The sequence below is a fragment of the Tupaia chinensis genome, unplaced genomic scaffold (genome assembly GCF_000334495.1).
Source record: "Tupaia chinensis unplaced genomic scaffold, TupChi_1.0 Scaffold000126_2, whole genome shotgun sequence".
NCBI lineage: Eukaryota > Metazoa > Chordata > Mammalia > Scandentia > Tupaiidae > Tupaia > Tupaia belangeri.
In genome coordinates this window covers 6436866-6444790 of record NW_006159594.1, presented here as the reverse complement: position 1 = coordinate 6444790, position 7925 = coordinate 6436866, and the positions used below count along the sequence as shown (strand labels likewise).

At 36.6% G+C, this 7925-nt stretch overlaps 1 pseudogene; it reads right to left on the bottom strand.

The window, feature by feature from the left end:
• Positions 1–6161: 6161 nt before the first annotated feature.
• LOC102476827 (histidine triad nucleotide-binding protein 1 pseudogene) lies at positions 6162–6533 on the bottom strand (annotated as a pseudogene).
• Positions 6534–7925: the final 1392 nt, after the last annotated feature.

Here is a 7925-nt window from a genome sequence, read left to right as displayed (position 1 = left end):
ATTTTTATTAAAACTTTTTTTCAGGTTTTTCCATAGGACATTTGTGCTCACAAGATAGAGACACAGATAAACAGAGACGGGGAAAGAGAAAGTGAGTAATCACCCCACAAGCGGGATGACCCTGCTACAATCCCTTCTCCTCCATTCTCCTCCTGGGATTTTGGGTAAAAATACACACATGCCCAGCATAGTCCTCAAGACTCCAGATCCAGTACTTGAACCATGGTCAGCCATGTGAGAGTCCAATGCCCTAACCACCAAACTATCTTCTGGCCCCAGTAAAAATAATTTTAATAGATATTGTCTTTTTTCCCCTCACTTGATTGTGTCCTAATGAAGCATAAAATTATTTCAAAGCAGAATTAGTTTAAAATTATTTAGAGGAATGACTCACAAATAACTGGTCTGTTTATTTTTATTTATAATGGACCATTTTAGAAACTTCTTACAAATTAAGATCATTTGTGAGATTGTAAGCATTAAACTGATTTATTTTCTCATTAGGTAATATCATAATGGCAATGATGAAAGTCAAAGTTGATAAAAACATTGTCTTTAGTAAGAGCCTTCCAAAGACTCGGAAGGTGCCAAGACAGAGGGGGAGACTCACTACATAAGGACATTATTACCTGCTCAGACATGGGTTGGAAGATGTCAATCAAAAATACTGAATGGACACAGAGTGTTTAGGACCAAATTCCCTAAAGGTTAAACATTTTATACATACAATAGTAGCATTTTTTAAAAAAAGACAGAATTTAAATGAATTGTATAATTTACAGCATTTTCCTCAAACCTGGCAGTTTTAGTTAAATCTCAGATGTGGTTGCTGCATTGAAGTGTTTTTAAAAATCATTTAAGCAAACCTGCTCCACCTTGTCAATTCCCCACCTTTGTGCGATTAAACTTGCAGATAAGAGCAGGAATTTTAAAACCTAAAAATTGACTTTTTTGTTTGTTTGTTTTTTGTTTTGTTTTGTTTCTTTGAGTGGTTATAAAAAATGGCAATAAAAATAAATTGGAAGATTTGGTCACAAGGTAGCATCGATACAGAGAGCAAGGGACTAGAGAATCTAAATTCCTGCCAAAGCCGATATAGGAAGAAAGGCTTAATAGGCACACAGACTTCATGTCCTCTATAAGCATGCTTGCTAATTGGAAATGGAATTTAAGTTGCCTGGAGTAAGGTCAGGTTATGTGATCCAAACATAATGGTGGATAACTCTTGGAAAAAAACCAAAAACCAAAAAACAATCTGCTTTCTAACACGACAAGAATGATTTGCAGTTAATAATAGAGGGGGAAAGGCCAGTCTTTCCAGTTACCCTTGACTTCACCTAGGACGAAAAAAGAAATCGCTTCTGCTGCAGTGAGCTACTTACTTTCTTCCTGGTCATTATTGCTTAGTTATATTTTAGTGATGAAATCTATCATGACTGACTTTATTGACATTAAAGTTGATTAATTTGAGTGCCTGGTGAATAAAAACAGCATTATGCCTGCATTCATATTGCTGAGTACTTGAGAAAACAAGTGTAGCTCCAACTTAATTGTCTTTTGCTGGTTCACTTACCCTCTAATCTCAGTTTGAAAAAAGTATTATTCCTTTTTCAAGTCAAGTGATAATGGAGAACTGATAGCCCCAAAGTGTTTGTTTACTTCGTGTTTGAGGTTGTAGATCAAGAAATTTAAACTCATTTAAAATTTTCAAATATTACCACCAGAAAGACAGACTTATTTGAAGCAGAATTCTGTATTTTAATTTCTGGTCTATTCATTGTTTAGATCCAAAATTTGGTAAAATGGTAAACAATGAATCAGTCTCTATTTTATTTTGCCTTTTATGATCAATGAACGAGTGAGATTCTAGTTGTTTAGAATAGCATTATTACTTTGTGAATACTTCATATTGTGTAACTGATTGATTCATCTCCTTTCATTAATTTTTGTGTATTTGAGAAGACAAACAAATTTCTTTTTTAAAAGTTTTTATTTATTAATTCATTTTAATTTGACCAGAGAGAGAAACAGAGAGACAAAAAGGAAGCAAGAAAGCAAGCCACCAGGTCCGGGACTCAAACCATGGTCAGCCACATGAGAATGTCCAGCGCCTTATCCACCATGCCACCTACTGGTCCTGACAAACAGATTTCTAAGAATATCTTAAAAGGCAGTCATTCACAAACTAGCCAGTTTTGAACGTGTTGGTAAATTGCATACTTGATCGGACAGTGACTTACACTGACATTCTTTTTTTTAGAGAGAGGTTTTTTGTTTGTTTGTTTTGTTTTTTTTTGCTATAGGGTGTGTGCACTCTTTGAAGAGATAGAGACAGAGAAACAGAAAGTGAGAAATCACCCCCAAGATAGAATGGTCACACTACAATCCTTTCTCCTTAACTCTCTTCTTAGGATTTTGGGCGTGCACATACATGCACCTAGTATGAGTTTCAAGCAGCTGGATCCAGTACTCAAAGTATAGTGGATCACATGGGAGTTCATTACCTTAACCACTATGCCAGCTGCTGGCCCCAACAATGACATTCTTTCTCATATTTTTAATGATTTTTTTTTATAGATTAAGGTTTTTTCACTCATTTTCCATGATACAGTTAGGCATCATCAATACCTCCCTATCCCCATAAACTCAGAATCAGAGTGCTTTTTTATCTATGTGCTCATTACAACATCCTTTATATCTTGCAGATTTTTTTGTTTTGTTATATATTGAAATTATCCACTTTTCTGTTTCTTCCAGGAGGCTACAAGATTAACAGCAAGGACTGTTTTGCTTATGGTTGCTTTCCCTGTGCTTACCACAATCACTGATGTAGTACATTTATTGAAAGAAAAAAAAAGTTCCATGGCAGGAACTATGGAACCTAATTTTTTCCATCCTCATTCCCAGGGAAATTTTCCACTGCAGTACGTGCTCAATGAATAGTAGCACATCAATTGTCCTTTCCCTGCTTTGACCATCTGCCAAAGTAAACATCTTGGCTGATTTAGATGTGCATTCCCCTTTAATTTTTCTGTCCAATTAATGCAAAAATCATGAGAATTTATTAATGGGGCAAGTGTTCATGGAAATTTAAGCAGGTACTGGTTCCACCATTATTTAATCATGAAACTGTGAAGAAATCAATCCTTCCTTTTTTTAGAGAGATTTTTGCTATAGAGTGTTTGCACTCTCTGGAGAGACAGAGACAGAAAGTGAAAAATCACCCCCAGGTTGGATGGCCATGCAGCAATCCCTTCTCCTACACTCTCCTTTTGGGATGTTGGGCATGCACACAAATGTGCGTGGTGTGAATTTTTAGACACTGGGTCAGAGACTCGAACCACAGTCAACTACGTGATAGTCCAGCAACGTAACCATTTTGCCATCTGCTGGTCCCGAAGTGATCAAACCTAATCTTCCTGAGTTTTATTTTTCTTCTTTCTTAAAAGTAATGCAGCTTACATGATATTATTATTTTAAGAGTGTGTTGAAGCTCAGAAAACAATACACCTAAACTGGTGCTTTTCCATGCAGAATTAAAGAAACCACCCCAGAACTAAGCTCATTCTCTTACTTTCCTCCCATCATCTCGGTCCTCTTTGATCCTCTTTTCCTCCTAATATGCAAGGAGGGGCGTTACTCTAATATTTCATTGCCTGTTTAGAAAATGGACCTGTCAAAGAGGATAACCATTGTCTTGTTCACCTCTTTATAGTTTTCATTAACTAAACCCATAATGCAGGAAGGAAGATTGAGGAAATCAACACGGATAAATCCTGTCCTGAACTACTGTCCATCTCTCAAGCCCTTACAACTCCCAAAGAAGTACATTGGCTCACCCCTGCCTGAGCATTAGACTCATTCTTTCTCCACTTAACATTCATTTACTTGGGATGAGCAAATGGCATAATGCTATGTTGCTGGACTTCCACATAGCCTACTGTGGTTTGAATCCCAGACCTGGCATCTTGAAATTCATGCCAGGTGCGTGTCTGTGCATGCCCAAGATCCCAAGAGAAGAATGGAGGAAAAGGCCATGGGGGATGATTTCGTGCTTTCTATCTTTCTATCTCTGCAGCCCAGTGAGCATGCATGCCTGACAGGGGTTAAAAAATTGTTTATTCTAAAATTGCCTTCCACGACTTCCTTTTCTTCTTAGGAAAAAGGTATATCAGTGTGCACCACCTGGCTCCCCTTTGAGCTCATATTTTCTGTGGCTCTCAGACATTAATAAAATTTGTATGTCTTTGCTCTTATTAAAATGCCTATTGCCAGATTTTTAGAGACCCTTCAAGGGGAAAAGAAAATCCCTTTACTCCTATAAGTGCCTTAATAAATAATTCTATAGGGGACCAGCTGGTGCTATGGTGGTTAAGGCAGCTGAATCTCACATGGCCAGCTATGCTGTTGGAATACTGGACCCAGTGGCTTGGAAAATATACCAGGTAGGTGTGGATGCATGCCCCAAATCCCAAAAGTAGAGACTGAGAAGAAAGGACAGCAGTGTGACCATTCCTCAAGGGGTGGGGGGATGTCTCACTCTCTCTCTCTCTCCATTTCTGTCCATCAAGCACAAATGTCCTCTAACAACAATAATAATAATAATCGATAAGATAGTGGTTGTCCAACTTTAGTATTCATCAGAATCACTTTGAGGTTAAAAGGCTGATGGCACTGTGCCACGCTTCCCCAGTCTGATTTAGTTTTGAGGTGAGGTCTAAGAGTTTACGTCTCTCACTAATTCCCAGTGCTGCTGACGCAGCCAATGCAGTGACTGTGTTTTGAGAACCACTGATGTAGAACATTGTTATATGATGAGTCACCTGTTTTGATTGTTCTTATATTGAGATTATAATTCTATGATATTCAGTATTTTAGCTATTCTACTCTCCTAATAAACTATGCTTTATTTACTATTCAATTCTTAGTTTGAAAAATTACTTGTTAAAAACAAAATAAAATATGTCCTACCCATACATTTTAATATGTTAACAAGGGTTTGAGGCCTAGACATAGTGTCTTGCTTTCTCACCTTCTCTCTCTCTCTCTTTCTCTGTCCTGTTGGGTCAAATTAAAAATAAATAAATAAATAAATAAATAAATAAATAAATAAATAAATAAATAAATAAATAAATAAATAAATAAATAAATAAATAAATAAATAAATAAATAAATAAATAAATAAATAAATAAATAAATAAATAAATAAATAAATAAATAAATAAATAAATAAATAAATAAATTTAAATAAAATAATCCTTAAAAAAAGGTTACGTAGAAGAGAGCTGGGATAGCTACCCATCAGACTGTGTTGTAAGAGGACTGTTCTGTCATTCAAGCTCCTTTCCATTTTCTCTCATAGTTATTTCCCCCACGTGAACTTGTGCAAATGCAATTCTGCATTGACATCTATGTTTTGTTGGGCAAGGACCAGCATATCCACTATGCAATAATATTGATTTTAAAATCTTATAAGGGAGGGCTAGCAGACGACACAGTAGTTAAGGCACTGGACTCCCGTGTGGTCAGTCATGGTTGGAGTCCCAGACCCATAGGCTTGAAACTCAGGCTGGGTGCATGTGTGTGTCTGCCCAGCGTCCTGAGAGGAAAATGGAAAGGAAGGGATTGCAGTGTGGCCATCTCCCCTGGTGGGGCGGGGGAACGATGATTTCTCATTTTCTGTCTGTCTCTTTCTGTCTCTGGTGAGCACATGTGTCCTACAGAAAAAATTTCTCAAAAACCCCAAAGAATTCTCTAAGGGAAATCATGACTAGCAGTGATATAAATAAACATATCTAACAATTAAAATAGTCGGGCCTAGATGAGTCAAAGTGGATACCAACCATTCAGAATAGACTCTGGTTGTAAAAGACTATTATAGCTGAATTGGTGAAGAGCGGCCTATATAGAAATACATCTTACTGTGAGATTTTGAAGTAAAAATAAACAGGAAATACTGAACTAGATGGTTTTTAACTTTCATTCAATTGGTAGAATTTTATTTTTGACTGTGAACCATGCAATTTTTATTTAGTATTATGTATGAGGATTTCTAATTAATTCTTTAATCTCTCCATACACAGGCAAAAATAAGTATGCTGATACTGTAACTCACAAACTTGATCATTCCTTACAGAAGGGAAATTATCCCTGAAACATGCTTAACCAGGAGGCCAATTCATTGGCCCACCCCCTAGAACATGAAGATGAACATGATAGATTGTCCCTCATCTGAACCTTATTTACCAGCATTTGATAACCCTTCTTCAGGCCCAGATCAGCAGCACATTTTTTGCAATCATTAAGTGTCCAAGAAGACTCTCATCATCACCTTCTGCTTCAGAAATCTGGGATATATCTTTCTTGAATATCACCAGAGGATGTGTTGGTGCTTGAGGGGAAATGCCATGGAAAGCAAGATATCCTTCATCCTCAAAAATGATTTTGGCAGGGATTTCTTTCCAGATATTCTTCCTGACTATTGTGTCGCCACCAGGCCAAGTGATCTGAGCTTTAGTGATCTCATTTGCCATCTTGTGTTGGCTGACCTCTCTCCTGCAGGTCAGTAGGGGAAAGGGGGTACAGTGGTAGAGGGGGGAGTTGTGGGGAATTGGTTCTCATGAAAAGGATTGAGGGGAGCCAGCAGAGGGCGGGAGCATGTGGGCAAGACTGTGCAGAGACCACTGGTAGAATTTTACAAACAATATCGATGTTATTTTTGCATAGTGTTAACTTTCAAGGAAACACTCATTTGATATAATTATTCATTATGTTTATTTCATATTATGATTTAAAGGGCCTCACATTTACAGGTCTATGAACTGTTTCCTCAAACACTCAAATACAAATTGTTATCTTTTGCTGGAAGGAAGTGAAAAGAGCCTGAGAGACAGAGAATGAGAGAGGTAAAGCATTGCTTAACTGACATTGGAATGCTCTTCTTGTAAGTATTTATCTGGTACTCAGGACAAACCTGCATCTATCAGATACATGTTTATCCTCATTGTAATTTTTGAATAAAGTCATGAACCCAAGACAGACATTCATAAAATTCTGTTTTAGCAGAATTCGTGCTATGAGGTGAAACATAACAGAATGAAGCCTTGACACTGATGAGTAGACAGGCCATCCACAGCAAAGCTGTTTTACTTTTCTGTGCCTCTATTTTCTGTAAATAAATGGGAAGAAATAGCAGAATTACAGATGTTTAGAACTCCTTTGAAGGTTAAGTGAGATACTGTGTATTAAATACAGAGCAGGGTGGGCATAGTGCTTTTTAATACTAGCTGGACGCCATCATCACCACAATTGCATTATGCCATCTAGCTGATGTATGGCAGAGAATATGAGCCTTATTAGTCAGAAATATGAGACTGTGAGCAAGAAGCTTTTCGTTTGTGTTTAAACAGGCAAGCAAGAATAGCTACCATCACTTTATATTAGGCAATATAAATAAAATTCATGCAATGCTTTTTCTGTTTAAAACAATTACTGTGCTATATCCAAAAAAACTGATATTACAAAGTTTTATGCTAGCTTATTTAGAAGTAAAAATTCTCCAAGCAATCTATATTTGAGTATGAAAGATGGAGGTTGTGGTGTTACAATGAAGTTTCTTCAAACTTTCTAACAAAGTTTGGCAACTATATTATTTTATGGCAGCCAGAATATTGGAAAATATAAACTGCTGAACAAAGTGGTTCGTAAAAAATTATTTTTATAGTTTTGGTGTTTGGTAATGCTGTCATCTATAAATAGTGTGAATGTTGTTTTATGTCTAGGATGCATGGGCTTTTAAAGAACATCATAAAAATTATTTTAAAAAACATATTTGAGGAAGGACTATGCATTTTTCTGGATTTGTAAGAGTTGGTTCTGCTTTCTTTAGGAATGATGTTTATGCCTTTGTGTAAAAAATACAGTCT